We start from the raw sequence: 23960 nt of genomic DNA, 5'->3' as shown, positions 1-23960 counted from the left end.
GCCCGTTGTGATGTCTTTTACTAACCTAGGAGAACTTGAACTTTAAAATCCGTTTTTAAAAGATTCTGTTTTGCCCTCTTTTCTAAATGCGATGCATGAAAGTCTCGTGAGTTTGATTAATGAGAATGAATTGTTTTTTTTAAATAAGAAACAAAAATACAAGGCAAGTAACAAAGAAGGGGAAGAGGTGCTGCACCAAGAGAGATCAATAAAGAATAGCCAAGAGGAGGAGGAGGAGGGAGACAAAGGCAGTCAGAAGGCCATGGTGTCTGGCCACTTCTCTGCTCGGGCCTGTCCTTCCCCCTGACAGGGAGTGCCCAGGCTTCGACCCTCTAGAGAGAGAGCCCTGCTCAGGGACAAGGCTGGACAGAGAGTCTGGTCACACGTGCCGGCCAATACCACACACATCTGTTTGATTTGGCACTGCTCACCGACCAGCTGCTGGCACAGAATCAGAAAGGGCAGGTGGGGGCGTTGGGGAAGGGGCAGGAAGGGGAGCAGGGATTATGCACAGTTGTTCCCAAAAGGAGAAAGGGTAGGGGGGGTCGGGAGGAATGAGTAGAGGGGCCCGGGGGCAGGCAGGGGCAGGAAGCCCACAGCTGTGGTGGTGGGCACTGCTGCTAATCGCCCTCTGCAGCAGGTGAAGTTCCTGAGTCAGAGTCCGCAGGCACTGGTGATGTGGCTTCAGTAGAAATTCAGGCACTAGGCCAGGTTTGGGCAAAGTGTCAGGAATGCTTTATCACTCTCCCCTTTGACCCATCTACTATCTCACTAACGGGGAGCCTTCCCAGGCTTCCAAACAAGCTGCCGTGTTGTCCCTCTTTTGCCTACAAGGTTAAACGTTTTGTTTCCTACCTCAAGCGTTTTGTTTTGCTTTTTCTTTCTAAGCTCACAAAGACTCACTTTCTCTAAGCTGTTAAGATCCTCCCAACTATCTAGAGAGAAAGCTGGAAAGAATAAGCCTTCCCACTTAACGGAGGCCCCAGAAGTGTAAGCAATATTCCTGAAGTCACCTGGCTCAGCCAATGGAAGAACAATTTAGGCAAATGCTGACTCCTCCACCTCAGCACCATTTGCTCTGCCAAAATTTGCTCTGGTCCAAAGTTTCAACCATGTGCCAAGAGGTTGAGTTGGTGAGTGGTGCATGGACTCACCGGGGGGGGAGCTGTATTATTATGTAACCTCAGTGCGAAATCTTCCACAAGCATAAATTCTTTGTTCACCATTTATTCAACACTATGTGCCAGAAACCATGCTGACTCTCAGGTAACTCACCATCTGGGCGATCCCTTTCCGGGTCTCTAACCAATGTCCATTATCTGAAGGGAATCCATTCTGGTAACTTCCGTGGGTTTGATCATCTCACACATTCATCACCTTTGTTTCTGAAAAAAAAAAAAAAATTCTTTCCTACAGTTTGCATCACATGTGACACAAGAAGCAGGACATCACATTGCAGCTGAGATTGATGACTGGGTCTGTTCACTGGAACAGTACGATCTGTTTACTTTTAGGACGCTCTCAGCACTCGGAGGTCAAAATAGCTTGAGATAGAATTACCAATATTCAATCTAAATGATGTAAAGGAAAGACCACTTCATATGGTTTGCCCTAATAATATAGGTTCTGGCTCTGAAGGGTGTCCAAGGTTCAGGTACTCCCTTTGCCACTTATTAGCAGGGTGAAATGAAATCACCCATGCAACGGCACGGATTTGGGCTACTAGCACCCAAGAGTGAAGAGGGAGGCTCGTCCCCCATAGATGGGACATCCATAATGACGGCAGCCCACCTCAATCTCCCATGGTTTTCCTTTATATAATACCCTAATTTTCCACTTTGTGCCACTGCCATTTAACACAAAAACACTAGGGTTAGGAGGTACAATTAAACTCTTCAAGTTGGGAAAGGAGCTTCAAAGCATAAACTATCTACAGATAGGCAAGAGTGGTGAAGTTAAGTCTAATTCCCCAGTGACCTACCACCAGTCAGGTTTCCCTTTCAAGCTTAGCCTCACATTAAATCCCTGGAGGTCCTTTAGATCCTTCCAAAACTGGACCTTCTTGATCCTCCAAAGGGAAGGTGATCTTCCTCTGGTTTTCTCTAGCACGATTTCTTCCCTCTCTCCCTCTGGATCTTATCCCTTATCTCACCAGCTTCTGGACATTTTGTTGTAGCCCTCCCCCAACAGCTCACTCACCTGGGCCTCCATCCTCACAGTGGCTGCACGGCTCCCCTCACCCAGCCTTCATGCCTTCCACAGCGCACAGCTCACACCAGCCTCTACTCTGCCAGTGAGTCACATAAGGTCACAAGTAATATATTAATTAAATGCATATTTGCATTTTCAAATTAGCTTCCATAGTCTGTATGATAGTTTTGAAGCATTGTAGACACCATATTGATATAAAACACAGATGTCCATAGTTATGTCTCACGTAGGGCCCTTTCTTGGGGACCCAGCTACCACAACCAGGACTGACTGGTATTTAGCTCTGCTTCAGGCTGGAGGCCATTTCTGTGAGCCTCCTGAGGTCTGTCCTCTCTGACCTCACACCCTAGGTCCCCCGATTCATCCCGGATGTTGAATCCCTGATTCCACAATCACCAGTGTCCTCATTCCCAAAGAGCTGTCAAGCCTCCCCAGGAACTACCAGCAGCCACCAGCAGCCACACATCCTGTCTGATTTGACAGCATAGTGGAAACAGATTCCAGATTTGAATTCTAACTCCACCGCCTCTTACCCAAGCAGCTATTTGATCTCTCTGAGCCTCAATCTCCTCATCTGCAAAATAGGAGTAAAAATACCCTAGCAGAGATGACCGTGAGACAACTTGTGACAATGCACAGGGCTAATCACAATGTCTCGCCCAGGGAACAGTAGCTGTTTTTCTTCAGATGACCATCTATCACAGCTGGCACGACGCTGACTGCCACCTGGCCCGTCACCTCCTGCAGGTCTTGGTATGCTGCTGGCGCTGCCCACACCCACACCTACCTAACAGCCTCGTCTGGTCTCTGAGTTCCAATTCTTCCTGCTTCTCTGAGTGAGCCCCGCTGTGTCTGTTCTGACTCCTGGCCGGTGGTGTGCTGGTCCTTGGCAGCTCTTCCAAATGCCACACTCCGTGACCGTCATGTTGGTAACTTGAACTTGGCCGTAGGGGGACTTTTTACATCAGAGAAATCAGCAAACCCTCCAATGGTGCCCTTTCCCCCTAAAGAGTCTCTTGTGAAGCATTTGCACCCACACTAGCATGGACCCTTCATCCTTTCAGTACCTTCTTGAAGCCTGATTGTCTGACCTGAACAATCACGTTGTAGTCTTTTTAAGGGCAGACCTCAGAGGTTTTCTTGCATACACAGACTGGCCTCACCTTTCAGCGAGAATGCTGCTAAATCCATGCCAAAGTCTACAGAGCGACTCTGGGCTTAGGCATGGAAACATGACACCAGGAAACAAAAAAGTCTAACAAATATACATTAACCTCAGGATTGACCCCACCACTAATGAGTTCTGCTCAGCACGGCCAAAGCGTTTTCTTCCTGCGGGGCTCCCTCCTGGTGATGCAGGCTCCAGGGGCTGAGGCCTTCACCTGAGCTCTCTGATGGAAACCTTCCAGGCCCTAAATGACCATGCCCTTCACGCCACTCCCTGAATGCTTCTGGCTTGGAAACCCTGCTGTCCTGTCACAAAGACGGTGCAGCCGAAGCTGAATCCTTTACAGCTAAAAAAAGAAGCCCTGCCTTTCCTTCTTGTTTTGAAGGCTCTAAACCACACATGTTTGGTAAGGTGTGGGAATTTTGAGGGCTCAAATCCAGTTCCAATGTCTGTTCCTCAGGCCTGAGCAAGTGTTAAGTTCAGATTTGCTGCACCTAGGACCACTTTTGGAGATTGTAATGGTTACTTAGTGCCAGGCCACACCTACCTATATATGCCCTTGAAGCAAATGGTGGGTATTTGTCATTTCTAATGGCTGAATAATATTCCATTGTGTGTGTGTGTGTATATATATATATGTGTGTGTGTGTGTGTGTAAGAAAGAAAGACTTATTAAGAAGATAAACATGCGGGTGAACATGCTGCAAGATGGGGTAGAAGAGGGAATTTTTTTTTTTTTTAGAAGGAAATGTTTTCTCATGGATTTCAGAAAACAAATCATCATCTGCTGTAGCAGAACCCTCTCCATCTAGGTGACTACCATGAGTCTCCTTTTAGCAATATTTTGTTCCTGCCTGTACTTGAATGGATTCCCACAGCCCACGTGGGGATATACCCCATCCATCTGTCCATTAAAACTTACGTCCTCTTTTCTCCTCACAGGATTTATAAATTCTACCCATTTTCCTCTCTTCACAGTTCCAGACCTACCAAACACAAAACAGTTCTGACTAGCCCACTTCCTCTATATACCTACCCCTTGACTTGCTGCCTCTTAAATAGATTGAGAGACCATGCTTTCACACTGACGTCTTTAATGATGATCTTCGTAGGAATATCAACAGAGAGTGACAAATGTGAGGGAGGAACAAAAGTCCCAGAATTTTCTCCTACATTCTTCTTACCCAGGTCTCTGGTGTACACTGAAATGTGAAATATAAACCCATCATTCTACTAACCCATCTTTGTCTCTTTCTTTTTCTCTCCTCTTGTCTCCAGGGCAAGGCCTCCTGTTTCATCTATTTATGACTAGTGTGCTTCTAGGAATGACAGCCATCATGATCTTAGTGAGGTACTTCCTAGCTTACAAGTCACTTTCTATCCACTATTTTGGTGAACCGCGGAACCTCCTTGCGACCTAGGTGTTGGTGTGACTGCCTCCATTTTAATGGATCAGTGAAACAGTAGAGACAGAGTGTCTGATGGATGCCTGGTCCAGCCCCCTGCATCTATCTCCCCTCATCTAGTTGCCACACAAAGAAATACAGTGATTAGGCACTGATTATATGTGACCCTTCAAAAGAATCTGATTCAAGAGATTTTTTTTTTCAAGGAAAGTATTCCCAAATTATGTTTCAACTCTATGTAATGAGGAAAGTCCACACATGTTTTGTTTTCCACTCCACTGGCAACAGCTTCTTGGCTAATGACCAGATCCCTCCTTTTGTTTTGACATAGTAGATCAGGGTGCTGCAGACTGGACATCCAGGTGACTTCTTACTGTACTTCCAAAATCAAGGTTTGAGCCAGATCTGGATCAAGATGAAAAATTGCCATTTTTCCCTGCTGTCTTTTTATTTCTTGCTTTATCGTTCCACACTCTCTTCCATATCTTCCTCCCAGATGATCTAATACACACGTACTCCAAGCCACAGAAGGTAAGACTTTCTTAATTTCTTTTCCTACTCTCCAGTCTAAATTAACTCAGAAGCATTTAGTTCTTCAGATACAAACTATCTACTCTTTACTCCATGTTGGAATAACCCAGAACTTATTTTAAACAATTTATCATTTTCACTAATTCTCACTGGCCTAAAGGAGCTGGCTTTTCCGCTCCACATAAATGGCTATCTCCAGTGCCTTCATCATGTTGACATTAGATTATAACATGGAGAGGACCAGGGAGCTGCTCAGGTCCAACCTTAAGGGGTCATCTTATTAATCAATTGGAAAGAAGATTAACTTATTCATTCAACACCTACTTATTAATCACTTAACCTGAACTCCTATAGTACTTGAGGTCCAATAGCATATACTTGTTATGAGTATCTTATCCACGCCTCCCAATTAGACTGTGAGGCCATTCGGAAGAATCTGGTCTTGGCTTGCCACTACCTGTCTTATGACATTGGGAAACTCACTTCACTTCTTGGGGCCTCAGTTTCCCCATTGTGGGAGGTGGGTAAACAGCATTCTAAATCCACTGACTCACTTTCTTCCCACACCACTCGGCAAATATGAGTGGAGTGCAAAACATAAGAGTTACCAGCAGAGCTCAAAGAAGGAAGGATCGAGTGCTATTTAAGAGAAATCAGTTCATTGTTGAGGCTGGGAAATGGTAACATAGAAGTTGGCTATACAGCTTTGTCTACTTTTTGTACACACTTGAAAATACCCTTACAATAAAAGAACAGAAATGTTAGAAGGCAACCTAGCAGGCTTCACACAGCAGGTAGCCACTGCGCAGAGTTGAAGCATGGGTAGGATTTCAATGAACCGACACTGGGTCAGGGGCCATTCCAGGCAGGGCACATCTTGAGCCAAGGCATAGCGACTGGAAAATACAAGGTGTTCACAGAGAACTGAGAGTAGTCATGTGTGGCCACAGCCGAGGGTGCACGAAGGGAGTGGTGGGAGATGGGATGGAAAGGTATCGTGGGGTCAGAGCCGGAAGGGCCTAGAGAGGCACAGTGCTGGATTCAGAGGAGCCTGTGCTGGATTCAGTTCCGAGGGAAAGTGAGCTCACTGGTTAAGGCCCAGCTGGCCCTACCCCTCCTCAGTGGCTCTGGGTGCAGGCCCAGGAGAGGGCATGTGGCAGAAACTGGCAGAGGCGCATGCTGGCAAGAACCACCCGGCTCGTTTCTTCACCAGGAAACAAGGTTTCCTGTAACTCAGACCATGAATCAGCATTTCCTCTGTCAATAATACACAGCAAGAAATGCAACAGCGCAGGGCTTGGGGGGAATGGAAGAAAGGAAGGAATATTCCATGACACGCTGGGCCCTGCTCTCCTTTCCCCTCACGAAACACTCCTGATAAGTTCCCAAATAACACTCGGGTTTCATGAGATAAGTCTCTCAGACGGCCTCGCAGTATCGTGTGAAGATTAAGGCCCACAGGATACCCAGCTCTCTGGTCATATTTTGTGTTTCTGACACCACTAGGACAAGCAGGGGCACTCTCTGAACCCCTTGCTTTCACGACTAAACATTGCTAAGGCAGTGCTTCATCCCTGCAGAGGCCTGGGTGTGTGTGTGTGATTTGCCTTGTAGTTCTTACACATCCCTGTCCAACATTTTATTTGATTCCCGTAATAATCCTGTGAGGGACACAGGGAATATTATACCTATTTCCCAAGTACAGATACCGCAGCGGGGACATGAGATGTCTCCTCCCATCAGATCTGTTTTGAAGAAGCCAGAACTGACCCCAACCCTTCAAACTCCAGTCCAGGCTTGTTTTCAAGGTCTTCATAACACAATAACACAAATAAAAAAAAAGACATAAATAACATAAATAACATAAATAAAAAAAAAACACAAATTAAAAAAAAGTTAAAAAAAGACACAAAAAAGTTTAAAAAAGTTAAAAAAAACACAAATAAAAACACAAATAAACACAAATAAAAGTTTAAAAAGTTAAAAAAAGTAAAAAAAAAAAAAGAACACAAATAAAAAAAAAAAAAAAAGTCCAGGCTTGTTTTCAAGGTCTTCATAACACAATAACACAAATTAAAAAAAAAGACATAAATAACATAAATAAAAAAAAAACACAAATAAAAAAAGACATAACACAAATAAAGCTTATAATACTATATATTACATAGATAAATAGATATACACACATACAGCGTATTTATTGAAAAGATAAGTATGGTCTCAATTCAATGTATCAATTACTATAGTATCTTTTTAAATAAGGTATAATATTTAATATAAATAATACAGCATATTTATTTAAAATATACTTAATTCTAATTTAATCTTAATAATTCACTTATCTAAAATATTAATAATAGGGATGCCTGGGTGGCTCCATGGTTGAGCGTCTGCCTTGGGCTCAAGGTGTGATCCCTGGGTCCTGGGATTGAGTCCCACATTGGGCTCCCTGCATGGACCCCGCTTCTCCCTCTGTGTGTGTGTCTCTGCCTCTCTCTCTGTCTCTCATGAATAAACAAATAAAATCTTAAAAAAAAATAAAGATAGACTAAAGTATTAAACATATATAGCATATATATATATGTTCTACCTAACATCTGAAAGAATGTTATTCACCCCCTCATTCCATTCATTCATTTATCAAATATTTATTGTTACTGTCTGCTCTCTGCCAGGCTCTGTTCTAGACACATTCTATACTGAACCAAACAGTCAAAAAGCCCTGCTTTCATAAAGTTTACATTCAGTTGTGGAACTCAGAAAAGGAATGAGATAAAAGTAAAATACAGAATGTTGGGAGAATCATATATGCTTTGAAGACTAAAGGAAAACAAGAAGAGGGTAAGAAGTGTTGGAAGTAACATAATTTTTTGTAAGATGTTCTGTGACAGTCTCCCTGAAAATGTGATGTTTACATTAAACCTGAAGAGATGAGCAGGCCAGCCATGTGGATGGATCTATGGGGCGGGGAAGCCTGCAAAAAAAAAAGAAAAAGAAAAAAAAAGTAAATGCCAAGGCCCTGAGGTGCTGACTCCTTGCCACGTGCAGGGAGTAGTGAGGAGCCAGGTGTGGCTGGACCTGAGAGAGAGTGGGGAAGGGCAAGAAGTAGGGGCTGGAGGCTGGGGACAGTCATGCAGGCCATTATTCACACTTGGAATGACGTAGAGAAATTGCTGTCATTTACTCAAAATGCAAACCAAACTGACCAACCAACCAAATGAACAAACAATTAAAATACAACAAGCCAAGGATGAAAATGTGAAATAAAACAAACCAACAGCAACAGAAGCCTTATAGAGGGTTAAGACAAGGAAAGAAAAAGCAAGAGACACATAGAAAGAAAGAGTAAGGGAAGAAGTGACCATATACTGTGTGTTTGTGTTTTACTTATTTCCTCTCTCTCTCTCTCTTTCTTTCTCTCTCATCTGAAATCTAGATCCAAGATCCAGACTCTGAAGCCAACTGTCATGGCCACTTCCCGAGGGAACCAGGCAGTGGCAAAGTCAGGCAGAGGAGCAAAATTACCAAAAGCTTGGGCCTGGGCCTCAGACCTCAGCTAGATTCCTATTGAGCCAGACAGCTAGCACTCAACAGGCCTCCTCTTGCTCAGGCTACAGGCTGAAAGCAGAACCAAATTCTTCTACGCCTCTGCTCCCCAGGCCTCCCAGGGACAGAGTGGCCTTCTAAGCAGAGCTCCCTCCCAAGCAGCAGGGACAGACCATCCAAGCTATCAAGCCCAGCTCTACAAAACTCCCTTTCTAACTCAAGAGTCCGTCACACACTTGCTTTTGACCCTGGCTCATCCTTGAAAATGGAGTATACACATGGCAGTAGACAGGGGTGTGAAGGAGGGAAGAGAATGGCCTTGCCCACACTCTACAAGCCAATGTTCTCTTGCTTTTTGTTCTTTCTCTTTATTAGTCCTATGGGCTTAGTGGGCAAGCTCATAAGCAGCTCATGCCCATAAATGCTCCACTACCACCTTCCCACTGCTTTGGAGAGTTTTAGAAAATTTCTTGGTGTAACTTCCCCAAACTTTATCACTCGGATCAATGATAGTTCAGTCGCACAAAGCCTCTTATAAATGTGTCCTTGACTTCCCTTCAGAAGCCACTGAGGCAGATCAGAATAGGACTATTCTCCAAGTCAAACATGGACACTAGGTGAAGTCCCTCACCATTCTTATCAAGTAAGTGAACAAACAAGAGTGATGCTATCACTCAGAGACATGCGAACAACCTCGGTCAACCAAGGCATATCATGATCAGGGTGGGGGGGAAGATAGCTAAAAGAACTCTCTGAATTTTTTCCCTCGTTCATGCCTTTCTGCATCACCTACCTCCTTCCAATACCATCGGCATCCTAGTTTGAGTCTCTTCTGAGCTTTTACTTTAAATCAAACTTTTTAGAGGTACTAGGAGTTGTAAGAAATAATACAGAGAGGAAAAAAAAAAAAGAAATAATACAGAGAGCCTGGGTATCCTTTGCCCAGTGTTAACATCTTGCAAACCCATAGTACAATATCGTAACTAATATATTGGTATTCCTACAATCAAGACAGAGAATTTTTCCATTACCCCAAGGTTCTCTGATGTTTTGCTTTATGGCCAAACCCACTTGACTCCCTCTCCCATCGCCTCCTTAATTAATCTCTGGTTAGCCATTTCTAAAATCTTATCAATTCAAGAATGTAGAATAAATGGAATCCTACCACATGTAACCTGTTAAGATTGGTTTTTTCCTATGAGGATAATCCTTTGAGGAGATTCACTCAGGTTGTGTAGGTATCAAGTTAGTTCCCTTTTATTACTGAGTAACGATTCCGTGCATCACAGCTTATTCACCCACCAAAAGACATTTGAGTTGTTTCAAGCTTGGAGCTATCATGAGCAAGCCTGCTGTAAATACCTGTGTACAGGATTTTGTGTGAACATGAATCTTCATTTCTCTGGAATAAATGCTCAGGAGTGCAGTTGCTGCAAGTATGGTGTTACTTGTTAACTTTTTTTTTTTTTTTTTTTAAGATACTGCCAAATTGTTTTCCAGAGAGACTATATATCACTTTACATTCCCACCAGCAATAATGTACCAGTGAACCAGTTTCTCTGCATACTTGCTAGATCTTGTTGTTGCTATTATCTTTCGTTATCCTAGCCATTCTAATAGGTGTAGTGATATCTTATATGTTTTTAGTTTTCAATTCCCTAAGCACTAATGCTACTGAATATCTTTCTATGCATTTACATGCCATTTGTACCTACACTTTGGTAGAAGGTCACCTCATGTATCTTGCTGATTTCAAATTAGATGTTTTTTAACCTTTGAGCTTATATATATATATATATATATATATATATATATATATATATATAGAGAGAGAGAGAGAGAGAGAGAGAGAGAGAGAGTATCTATCTATATCTAGATCTTAATTTTTTGACAGGTATTTTTCATTATCTGACAAATATTTTCTTTCCAGTGAGTAGTTTGCCTTTTAATCTTTCTGTAGAACTCTTTTATGGAGCAATTTTTTAAAAATGTGATGACGTCTTATCAATTTTTTTTCTTTTATAGATTATTGCTTTTGGTGTCAAGTCTAAGAACTCTGCTTAGTTCTAGATACAGTTCTAAATACTAGTTCTAGATCTAGGAGATTTCCTATTTTTTTCCTAAAGGTTTTTATAGTTTCATGTTCTACATTTAAATCCATGGTCTATTTTGTGTTAATTTCCTTCCTTATAAGGTGTGAGACTTAAGTTGAGGTTTGTTCTTTTGTTTGTTTTTTTACTTGTTTTTCTGTTTTTGCCTTTGGATGTCCAATCGCTCAAGTACCATTTGTTGAAAAAGTCTATCTTTTTCCCCATTGAATTGCTTTTGTACTTTTGTCAAGAAACAGATGGTCATATTTGTGTGAGTCTATTTCTGGGCTCTCTCTTCTGTTCTATTGATCTGTGTGTCCATCTCTCTGCAAATACCACACAGTCTTGCTTACTATAGCTGTATCATGTCTTGAAATGGGGTGGTGAGATTCTTCTCACTTGATACTTCTTTTTTCAAAATTGTTTTAGTTATTCAAGTTTCTTTACCTTCCCATATACATTTTAGAATAATTTTATGAATACATACCAAAAATCTTACTATAATTTTGAGAAGGATTGTGATAAATCTGTACATCAGTTTGGAGGAAATTGACAGCCTTACTAGTATGGTAGACAGACTAATAGCCCCTCAAAGATTCCTACATCTCAATCCCTGGAAACTATAAATATGTTATTTTATATGGAAAAAAAAAGGCTTTGCAAATGTGATTAAAGACCTGGAGGTGGGGAGGTTCTTGTGAATTATCCAGATGGGCTCCATGTAATCACAAGGTCCCCATACAAAGGAGGTAGAAGGATCAGAGTCAGGGGAAGAGACATGTGATGATGCAAGCAGAGAACAGAAAAAGGAATTGGAAGGTATATGCTGCTGGCTTTGAAGATAGAGGAAGGGGCCATAAACCAAGGAATGCTGGTGTCTTTTAGAAGCTGACAAGGCAAGGAAGTGAATTCTCCCCCCAGGTTTTCTGGAAGGAACCATCCCTGACAATACTTTGATGTTAGCCTCGTAAGACCCAATCTTAGACTTCTGAAACCCAAAACCATAAGAAAATAAATTTGGGTTGTTTTAAGCCACTAAGTTTGTGGTAATTTTTTATAGAAGAAATAGAAAACTAATGCAACTACTTTGAGGCTTCTAATTAATGAACAGAAGTAGTATGTCTCTTCATTTATGTAGATATTCTTTGATTCTTTCTTCAGCATCTTATACTTTTCAGAGTATAAGTCCTGTACATGTTTTGTTATATTTACATCTAAATATTTTATTTTTTGAATGATGGTAAGTGATATTAGATTTCAAATTTCAATGTCGATGTGTTCATTGCTAGTATAGAAAAATACAATTGATTTTTGTATGTTTGTTTTATATCTTGCAACCTTAATGAACTCACTTATTAATCTAAGAGGGGTAGTTTGTTTTGTTTTCAAATCCTTGTAATTTTCTATGTAGCTAATCATGTCATCTATAAATACATTTTTTCTTTCTCAACTTTTTCCCTTTCATTTCCTTTTCCCAATGTATTGCATTTGCTAGAACTTCCAACAATACAAATAAAAGAGATGAGAGTGAATATTCTTGCCTCATTCTTGATCTAAGGGACAAAGGCTTCAGCCTTTCACCATAAAGTATAACAGTAGTTGTAGGATTTTGTAAATCCTCTTTATCAAGGTGATATTTTCCTCTAATCATAGATTTCTGAAAGTTTTTATCATAAATGAGTGTTGAATTTTGTCATATGCTCTTTCTACATTGACTGAGAAGATAATTTGTTCTTTCTTCTTTAGACAGTGAATATGGTAGATTAACATCAAACAACTCTGTGGTATTGGAAGCAGTCTGGCATCTCTGGAATAAACCTTACTTGGTCAAGGCATGTAATTTTTTCATAATTGTCGAATTCTACTTAATATTTCATGTTTTTTTAATAAATATTTTCCCTCTATATTCGTGAGAGCCATTAGTCTGTAGTTGTTGTGATTTGCACTGTTTGTGTGGTTTTAGTATCAGGTAATTCTACCTTCATAAAATGAGCTGGGGATTATTCTTTTCTATTTTCTAGGAGATGTGTAGGATTAGTGTTAACTCTAAAGTTTGGAAGAACTCTTCAGTGAAACCGTCTAACACTAGATACTCCTTTTTGAGAGTTTTAAAAATTATGAATGCAATTTCTTTAGTAATTATAGGGTTATTCAAATTATCTGTATCTACTGTTTAAGTTGTGGTAGTTGTTGGAGGATTGGTCCATTTCACAAAGTCAAACTTTTGTGTGTAGACTTGTTGTATATGCCTGGTGTTTAAAGTTTTCTCTAATCCACCTTTTCAATCTTCTACCCCTCCCTTTCACTGAGGCCAAGTAGATCTTTATGAATTGGGATCTCAGTGAATTGGATTCTTCTGGGATTCCTCACACACTCCGTGCTTTTTCACTGCCGCATCTTGCTATTTTCATTCTCTATACCCGGAATACCCTAAGGTTTTATTTTTAATTCCTTCTCATTCAAGAGCCACTAAAAACTGAAGTCTATCTTTTCTATTTCCCTTTGAACTTTCCTGGCCTCTATTATCTGTGACAGTTTTGTGGTGTGAACCAGGGACTGCCTTGTATAGATGTTATTTGTGAGCATTACCTCCAGTAAGCTATAAAGTCTTTAAGGGATGGAACCATGTACAATTCTTCTTGGTTTCCTCCCTAGGCCCTGGCATGGGGAATGGCACAAAATACATGCATAAAGACCATCTAAGAAATTAACTCCTGTGGGTCCTCACATGAGAGTCCACCTAAGAAGTCTCTTACTTTCAGGTTTTTAGAGAGCTATTTCTTAGCTATTTTTCTGAGACATACACTTATTTATTTATACATTTAAATTTATTTTTTAAGGTAATATCTACACCCAGTCTGGGACTTGAACTAACAACCCCTAGATCAAGGGTCACATGCTCTACTGACTGAGCCAGTCAGGTGCCCTTCCCAGCTGCTTTTCTGAAACAGGGATTGACCTAACATTTGAGAGAGCTAGTCTCTTGAGTACTTAAAGGGAGTCTCTTGAGTATTTAGAGGGAAAGAGTCACTCTCAACACCAATTCAGATCTCAAGGGAAAGACACAACGTGTTTTTCAGAGTCCTGAAGACTGTCTCACAAAACTACAGGTTCATTATGAAGAGAAGGGACATAGCCAGGGATCCGGAAATCTACCAATTTACAAAAAGAACACCTTCTCCTGCCATCCAAATTAGTAGTTCAAATTCTCCTTAGCAGCACCACACAAAATGGACATGTATTAAGGAAGTGAGATGGAAAAGTGATCTCCATCTATTCCCAGCTCAGCAGGCATCTGTATCCAACAGTATTATTGAGAATGACTTTGCATCAAGAGGCCCAGGCTGGGAATGAATATTCTCCAGGGAATCCTCCCACCATCCCAAAATAGGAGCAGGTGAAGTGGCTGGGAAGGGAGGCAGAGGCAGGGATGAGACAAACTAGAGAGAAGGGGAAACATCCTCCACTCTTCTTCCTGTCGAGATCGAACTCTTGGTGATCCCATTGTCCCTCTCCTAGTTTGAGCCTCCTATCACATCTGCTGTTGTATCCTCTCATAGGATCCCTTAGTCTGTTTCCCTGCATCTGTCTGTCCTAAATACAGCAGCAAAGTGACCTCCCTAAAACTTAGCTTTGATTGTACCAGTTATATTTTCCAAGAAACCTTCACACAATCCCTAATGTACATAAATAATGTGACGTGCCTTCATCAGGCATTCAAGGCCCTCTGCATGTTAAAATTCCCTCTGCCAGCTGACAGTAAGCAGGCAAAAGCAGAACGGAAAGAATATAGAGTCTAGCATTAGATCTGAGCTCAAATCTAGCTGTTTTATAATAGCTTCATGAGTGGGGTAACTTATTTAACTTTGATGAGCCTCAGTTTCTTATCAAAAAATTGTTTAAAAATGATAATAACTCCGAAGTTTGCAGTGAGAAATAAATGAAGCAATGAGTGTGAAATACATAGCACATAATTGGCATTGGATAAATGGTAGCTATTTTGACTATGCTGAAGGACACTTAGTAACTTCCCAATTGCTATAACTTAAGACCCCTGAGTCTTCTCTCAGACAGAATGGCCCTGATAAGGTCATCAAATGTCCTTGCACAACGAGTAGGGATTGTCCACAGATGACAGTTGGGAATGAGGGAGCAGCCACATAAGGTAAGCTGCCCATTATTAGAAAGAAGCAATGACTTATTTCACTCAGCATAATACCCTCCAGGACAAACACTATATGGTCTCATTCATTTGGGGAATATAAAAAATAGTGAAAGGGAATAAAGGGGAAAGGAGAGAAAATAAGTGGGAAATATCAGAGAGGGAGACAGAACATGAGAGACTCCTAACTCTGGGCAACGAACAAGGGGTGGTGGAAAGGGAGGTGGGCGGGAGGTGGGGGTGACTGGGTGACGGGTACTGAGGGGGACACTTGATGGGATGAGCACTGGGTGTTATGATATATGTTGGCAAATTGAACTCCAGTAAAAAAGAAGAAAGAAAGAAAGAAGAAAAGAAAAAGAAAGAAAGAAAGAAAGAAAGAAAGAAAGAAAGAAAGAAAAAAAGAAAGAAAGAAAAGAAAGAAAGAAAGAAAGAAAGAAAGAAAGAAAGAAGAAAGAAAGAAAGAAAGAAAGAAAGAAAGAAAGAAAGAAAGAAAGAAAGAAAGAAGAAAGAACAGAGCTCAGAGAGGGGGCTGTGTATATAGCACAGGTGAGAGGGCAGGTCCAGAAATTCCTAATGGTCAGGCAGGGTCCAGCAGTTTCAGCACCTGGCTTTCTTCCTTGAGCCTCAGAACAAGCCTAGGCCTGCTTTTCCACAACTAAGGACACCTCTCCCATCTCTTCATGCAGCTCTATTTTCTGTGCTTTTTTAAGAGACTTATTTGAATGCTATGTGGGGCATGGAGGGGAGGCTGGCAGTGGGCAACAGGGCTGTAAATCTGAAGTCTGTTCACTATGGCTTGTATAGCTATCGTACCCATTATGTATGTGTGTTATTATAAGGGGCTCAAGGAAATAGTGTCAAGAGACTCACTTCATAAGTACGTTTATTATTATCTCCGCTGTTCAAGCCACACAAAATAAATGTCTGGCATTTCCAGAAATTGCTATCGATTCAGCAGCAGATTTTACAAGGCCAATCAATAACAGTTTCCTCTATACCCCCTCCCCCAGTGTGTATTTATTTGTGATCAGGCTTTCTGTTCCTCCTGTGCTTTCTAGTGCTTGTAATTGGTCCAGAATAAATGGATGATTTCATCTTTTTCCAGGAAAAAAAAAAAGAGGGGGTAAAAAAACTCTGCTATTAAAAATATCTCTCGCCCCTATCCAACAAAAAAAGCTGTGCATATATGTATATGTGTGTGAAGGAAAAGAGAGCCTGCATTCAAACCCACCTGCCAAAATAAGACCCTCAACACATAAACTATGGTGTATGGCCTCTTTTCCTTGCACCTAAGCCGTGTCGTATTAGGAGGTTAGGGACCCAGAAAGCCACACAGACCCTTCTGGTCATGGGTTCTTCTAACATGATGCCCTTACACCTTACCGTGTCACCAAGTGTATAGCAGAGTCTCAGAACAGGCTAGAACTTCAAAGTTCACCAGCCCAACCCCCTCTACTAAAAGATCAAAGCACAGAGGCTCAAAAAAGGAAAGTGGGCCGAAACTCAGGTCTCTTGCCTCAAAATGTGACCTTCTTTGGAGATAGAGTCTTTACAGAGGTCATCAAAATGAAGCTGAGTCATGAAGGTGGTCCCTAACCAATATGATTGGTGTCCTCATCAAAAGGAGAAATTTGGACGCGGATAGAGACACACATACAAGCAGAATGCCAGGTCAACATGAGGGCAGAGATCAGGACGATGCTTTTTCAAGCCAAGGAATGCCAAAGACTGCCAGTAAATCGCCAGAGGCTAGGAGAGAGCCACGGAACAGATTCTCCCTGACAGCCTCAGAAGGAACACTCTGATCTCAGACTTCTAGCCTTCAGAGCAGTGAGACAATAAGCTTCTGTTGTATAAGCCCTCCCGTCTGTGGTGCCTTGTTACAATGACCCTAGCAAACTAGCACACTCCTCTTCCTCAACAGCGACTGTTCAGGAGACCCAGGACAGAAGGACCCAGAGGTGAAAGTCAGAAAAATATTAGAATTATACAAGAGACTCAGAAACCATCTTTGATAACTTTACGCCAAATAAATACAGCATCAGGAGAGGGTACAGATGTTCATGGAGAATACACACACCCAAACTTCTACATAAAGCTACATAAAATCAGTTGTCTCTGCAGTAAAGTATAAGTCATGCTTCAGTTTGTTCTATGATAGGGTAAAGAAAAAATATGTGTCCTTCAAAGTAAAATAGAAAACTAAAGGAAATTGGGGGACCCTTGGGTGGCTCAGTGATTCAGCACCTGTCTTCGGCCCAGGGCTTGATCCTGGAGTCCTGGGATTGAGTCCCACATCGGGCTCCCTGCATGGAGCCTGCTTCTCCCTCTGCCTGTATCTCTGCCTCTGTGTGTGTGTGTGTGTGTGTGTCTCATGAATAAATAAATAATAGCTTTAAAAATAATAAATAAATAAATAAATAAATAAATAAATAAATAATAAAATTAAAAACTAAAGAAAATCTATGGCACCTTGGTGAAAAAAAAATAATGCTATGGGTTCATAAGGACTATTTCCCTTATCACTTCCTAGAGACACAGGAGGACATTAGTCACAGGAGTCACCCAGTCACAGGAGGCTGGGTGACTATATAATTCTGACCAGTGGACAGTAGTAAATGGAAGCAGCATAAGTGGAAGCACAGAGGCGTTTATGCGAACCTTCCAGGCTTTGTCTTCCCTCATCACAGAGGCCCTGGACATCACCTATTAAAAGAAGGGAGGCACAAAGTTAAAGTAGACCAGATTTCTAAGCCGCTCTTTGGAAGGGAGCTGCCTTAATGTCCACAATAGCCAAACTGTGGAAGGAGCCTCGGTGTCCATCGAAAGATGAATGGATAAAGAAGCTGTGGTCTATGTATACAATGGAATATTCCTCAGCCATTAGAAACGACAAATACCCACCATTTGCTTCGGCGTGTATGGAACTGGAGGGTATTATGCTGAGTGAAGTAAATCAATCAGAGAAGGACAAACATTATATGGTCTCATTCATTTGGGGAATATAAAAAATAGTGAAAGGGAATAAAGGGGAAAGGAGAAAAAATGAGTGGGAAATATCAGAAAGGGAGACAGAACATGAGAGACTCCTAACTCTGGGAAACGAACTAGGGGTGGTAGAAAGAGAGGTGGGCGGGGGGTGGGGGTGACTGGGTGATGGGTACTGAGTGGGGCACTTGATGGGATGAGCACTGGGTGTTATGCTATATGTTGGCAAATTGAACACCAATAAAAAGTAAATTTATAAAAAAAAAAAAAAAAAGGGAGCTGCCTGGGAGAACCATCTGGCCTTCAATGAAGCTTTTTGCGAGAAAGAAAAAAGACTGATACCTTTGAGATTTGGGGGAATAATCTAACATGGCACTATGACCTAACTCAGATCATGATGGTCTTCATCTCTGCGATCTGTATTTGACTAGCATACTATTCACAAACAAAATGAAGAATAAGCTATTTGAAAAATATTAGCTTGGATTTTCTCATGTTTCTTGTTACTAATAAACAGCCATTGGTAGACAACCCACCCCAAATATGTCCATTGCGATTTCCTCTGACAACACAGACCCTGGGCCCCACAGTAAAGGAAACACCTCCTTGGCATTCCTGACTACTCCTCCAGTGGGAGCTTGGACCATTATGGGTAGAAAAGCATTTCCCAACTCACAAGGCAGCCATTCTTGGCACAACTCTGATCGTTAGAAATTTATTCCCTAAGATTATCTATAATCAGACTCTCTGTTACTTCTACCCACTGACCTCAGTTCTGAAACCCTCTAGAGTTCTGCAATAACTAAGAACAAGTCCATACTTCTCCCTAGCTGCTCTTCCCCCAGGCTGCTGTTTTAATCAAAGGAGATTTCTTTCCAGAAGCCATGTTAATCAAACTATCACTAATAAGTCAAATCCCAATAGAATGTAGGCCCAAGCATTGTCCCAATTATTTTGTTGTGTTAGGATTTTATGACATCAAAAAAATATTTGAAATAAATGGAATTCCACCTGGGGCCTAACATTCTTTCAGTTATAGAAAGATTTGCATCACAGCAATATTTGTTTTATTGAGATTTAACCTGTCCGTTGTTCTGCTGAGTGCCTGAGTAGGAATGTGGGAAATAGCTTTCTATCACCATAAGCTCAGAAAAAATGTCAGTGAAATGCAGGCAAATAGATTATGATTGCATCGACAGCTCTTTTCATAAGCTAATGGGCTGTCTAACCTATTCATGCCTGCTGTCCCCCATAGGGTCTTGTAAGCACACTGCCAAGGAGCTTGTTGGATTTGGCAAATTGATACACTGGGCTTGTTTGACTTCTCATTTCTATGAATGATCGTTAGGTATTTTAACAATATGTGAATGTACTTGGAACGCCTAATGGGGCATTAGTTAGGTAAATAAGCGACTCAGTTGAGAGCTGTAGTGTTAACATAGACAAAAATCTATTCTCCTTTTTCTTAATAATGGATTCCCTTCATGGTTTAAGTGGAAAGTTTTAAACGCATACATACGCATGGTGTTGCTTAGTCCTGTTTGATCATCGGGACTCTTACAGAAGACGTAATGCACAATTTTACTTGAAGATCTAAAAGAATCAAAGCAGCATGAGGGCTAAAAAACACTAAAAAACTAGAACCTTACTAGGAAAAAAAATCTCTCTCTTTTTTACATTTTAAATTAGAATATCTAGCATTGGCATGGCTGCGGAAAACACTTTTATACACTCCTTGTGGGAGCATAAATTTAGACTGTCTTTCTGAAACACAATTTGGCAAACATAACAAAAGCCTTTAAAGTGTGCATACCCTTTGACCTAGACCCAGTGATTTCACTTCTAGGAATTTATTCTAAGGAAATAATACTGGGTGTGTGCAAAGATTTATTTACAAAGATGCTTATTGCAACATTATTTACAATAGCAGTAATTGAAAAACCCAAATAGCCAATAAAAGGAAATTGGCTTTTTAAGAAACATGATACATTCACTTACACAATGTTACATTGCACGGGCCTTAAAAATTGTGTTGTAGAAGAATTATTAAAATGAAAACGGAATCACAATATACTGTTAAGATGTTTTTAATACAAGTTTCAAAACCATATTTTTAGGATATCAGTTTTGCAAACACTTTTTAAACAAACATACCAAAAAAACATATGAAAGTGTAACAACGTTTATGTCTCCAAGTTGGGATTATGGATGGTTATTATTTCCTCTTCATCCGTCCTGAATTTTTCTAAATGTTTTATAGCGAACTCATAATATGTTTGATGTACAAAAATATTACAATGATATTGAATCTTATATGTAAAAGAGAGTCTAATTTTTCAAGATGCTGTTGTTACTAGGAAATCAGGCACATTTTTCCTACAGGCTTAACTCACAATGCCAAGTGAAACTTTCTTTGACGTTTCTAACTAATACAGAGCCAAACAATCTTCAACTTTTAAAGCAAGTTTGAAAACCAATCGGCAATTCCACAATTAGCCAAGATATCTAACTCAGATCTGAAATAAACAGATGTGGGGAATTTTTAAGCTAGAAATGGAACATTGTCATCACCCAAGAGCACTAGATGTGGAGTATCAGATGTAGAATCCCTGAGATCACACTCTAACTCTGACATTATCTGGTGACTCTGAGCAAGCCTCTTTGTCCTTCCATGGGACTCTCAGACAGGAACTATACATATAAATATTTAAATTTATTCATTTATAAACATTTAAATATATAAATATTTAAGAAACGTGATACTTTCACTTACACAATGTTACATTGCACGGGCCTTAAAAATTGTGTGGTAGAAGAACTATTAAAATGAAAACGGAATCAAAATATACTGTTAAGATGTTTTTAATACGAGTTTCTTACTCTCACTATAGTGAGGTTTTTTAAAGGAATATGGTCAATTTATGCACAATACTCCCAAGGCAGTCCCACCTTATACATTGCATAGCTTTAGCCAACTCTAGCCTATACTCCCAATAACTAACAACCAATTATGGTTCAAATGACACAAAGGAAGGACCTGACTTCTTTTCTTTCTTGACTTTTTATTTGTTTGATGTGAGTAAAATAAAGCACACATTAGTGCACAAAGTGCATGGGTCATAAGTGTACAGTTTAACAAAACATTGTAAAGTGAATCCCTGAGGAAGTTCCACTTATGGAAAGAAATGACCAATACCCCAAAGGACTGCATATGCCCTTTCCCTATCACACCTGCTTTTTTTCTCTCTCTAGAGTCACTGCCCCCCTAATTTTATTGTGATCATTTCCTTGATTTGCTGTATGGTTTTACCACATAAGTATGCATCACTACACACTATAGTTTGCTTGGGTTTATTTTTGAACTTTACATAATTAGAATCATACAGAAAAAAATATTGCCATGATAATGGATATTAAAAATTTTTATAAAGTGTAATGTATACACAAGTGAATGGTATCATTAGTAGTAATCTTATCAAGTAAAGACAGGGACACTGAATTTCAACGTTCCACAGCAGGTGGCTGGTTTCATGATTTTTGTGTCCAATAATTTCCAGTCAGGTTTAGACCACCTCATCCTTCCAGATAGTCAGCACAAGCTCACATTCAAGGACTCATCAGAGCTCTGTGTTTGTGACTTCTTATACCACCTGGATGGAAAAGTACTCACCGAAGGCTGAGGGGGTCTGTCAATACATGCTTTGTTCATAAATTAGCAGGCTTCCCTCTGTTGAGTGAGTTCCCCAGCTATTATCAAGGCTCTAAGGTCACATCTGGTTAATCGTTGGCTAGAAATCAATACAGAGAGAACGATGGTTTATGATAAGGGCTTATAATAAGCAAGTTCAAGTTCGAGAGATTGGCTGTCTTTATGTTTTTAGATGCTAAAAAGAAGCTGTTAATCCCCTTCCCTGCTGGAAAAAAACATAACCCCACTTACACTGTTACCTAAATCAAGAACTATTTAAATGTTTTTCGTAGGTCCCTTTCCCTCTTTGGCCAATTCATCATGTCCTTAGCTTCAGCTGTTCAAATACCATCTAGAATTTTTTTCAGTCCCAAGGAAATGCATCAACTTATTCTCTGGTGTCACAAGACCTCAGGGTCACAGCTACCCTTTGTCCCAGTTCTGGAACAATCCCGACACTCTTTGATGTTAGCGGCTACCTTGTGAACTGATCCATGGGGCTCCCAGTGCCTGAGGCTCAGTACTGTGGGTTTCCCAGCTGGCATTTGGCCAGTGCTTGCCATTCCTCCTGTGCAATCACCCATGCATGTGTACATGAGCACATGCGTGTATGAATGAGTGGGTGTGTTCAAGCGTGTGTAGGCATACTATCTACTCATTCCACGAGTAGACAGCATTACCACGGATTGTAGCAATAATGTAAGAATGCCTTTCATGTAGTAAATGTTGGGTGAATAAGTGAACAAATGAGCAATGCTCCACCTGGCTTCCTACCCCAACATTCCTCCTCTTTTCACAACTGAGGCCACTCAAATTTCACCTTTGGAATCAACACTGTACCATTCCTAGGACCAATTTTGGACTTAGTCAAACAGAATTTCAGGGGCCTTATTCCAGATTCTCAAAAGACTCAGAACTTAGTATACCTGGCCAATCCTCCCACAGTGATAGGAATCCATATTTGGATCACCACCTTGTTTCTCTCCCATAGTCATGCATGTGCACTCCAGTTTTAGTATCTGGGGGACTTGCTATGTATCCCATATCCTTACCAACTGTCTCCACTCCAACTAGAGGCTGAATGTTCCCCTCCAGTATCCCAGTAGCCAGGACCATACTTCCTGACCTCTTATGTTGCTCAGACCCTGCTGAATCTACATGAAACATTGTCTCATCACTGGTAGATTTTCTGCTGGAACCTCCACCATTCCTTGGTCCTTCCTGATTTTGAACTACAGTCACCTTTCACCATACTCCCTAGATGCCTATGTCTATCTACTGAAATTCATCACCCACTGACGGCTGGGTCTGCCTCCAGCTTACTACGATCATCATCTCTGATCTCTAGTCCATTCTTTTCCTGATCTGCCCTGTCCATTGTCTATGGAAAGGCCTTTCAATTTTTAGATTAAAAATAACAACAAATTTTAAGAGTGAGACATTATTAAAGTAAGCAAATAAGCAAAAAGAAAACAAACATAATCTAACCCCCAAACTTGGTTGAAACTTAATACCAATGAGGAAATATACCATATTCATGGATTGGAAGACTCAACATAGTTAAGATGTTAATTCTTTATGAACTGAAATACAAAGTTAATAAAATTCCAATCCAAATCCAAGCAAGTTTTTTTTTGTAGATACAAAGAAGCTTATTATAAAGTTTATATGGAAAGACAAAGGAATAGAATAACCAAAACTAATTTGAAAAAGAATAAAATAAAAGGATTCACTCTACTTGATTTCAAGACCTACTATAAAATAATCAGACAGTGTGGCATTGGCAAAAGGATAGACACAGAGATCATCGGAATAGAATAGGGAGGCCATTAATAGACTCACACAAATATGGCTAATTGATTTTTTATAGAGACACAAGGGCAATTTAATTTACTTTCAAAAACTCATGTTGGAATCATTGAACATCTATATGCGAAAATATGAACTACTCAACCTAAACCTCACATCTTACAGGAAAAAAATAGCTGAAAATGGATTTCAGATGTAAATATAAAATGTAAAATTGTAATGCTTTTATAAGTGAAATAAGATAGAATCTTCATGAACAAGGAGTAGGCAAAGATTTCTTAATTATGACACTAAAAGCAAAATACATAAAAGAAAAAAAATGGTACATTGATTAGACTTCCTAAAAATAAAAACTTTT

At 40.4% G+C, this 23960-nt stretch overlaps 1 long non-coding RNA gene across 8 annotated transcripts in view; it reads right to left on the bottom strand.

The window, feature by feature from the left end:
- Nucleotides 1–3613, bottom strand: part of LOC121477525 — a 38933-nt gene extending 35320 nt beyond the window's left edge. For 4 of the 8 annotated variants that reach the window (XR_005984277.1, XR_005984276.1, XR_005984275.1 and 1 more), the window contains exons 1-3: nucleotides 2999–3613; nucleotides 2200–2287; nucleotides 1276–1385 (exon numbers count right to left, since the gene is read on the bottom strand). This is a non-coding gene — a long non-coding RNA (uncharacterized LOC121477525). Of the gene's footprint in view, nucleotides 1–1275; nucleotides 1386–2199; nucleotides 2288–2744; nucleotides 2944–2998 lie in introns of those variants that run through there. The other 4 variants (XR_005984278.1, XR_005984280.1, XR_005984281.1 and 1 more) reach the window with 4 other exon arrangements.
- Between the last annotated feature and the right edge of the window lie 20347 nt (nucleotides 3614–23960).

The sequence above is a fragment of the Vulpes lagopus genome, chromosome 17 (assembly GCF_018345385.1).
Source record: "Vulpes lagopus strain Blue_001 chromosome 17, ASM1834538v1, whole genome shotgun sequence".
Classification (NCBI taxonomy): domain Eukaryota; kingdom Metazoa; phylum Chordata; class Mammalia; order Carnivora; family Canidae; genus Vulpes; species Vulpes lagopus.
The sequence above is the reverse complement of the archived record's forward strand: the minus strand, read 5'-3'. Positions and strand labels throughout refer to the sequence as shown.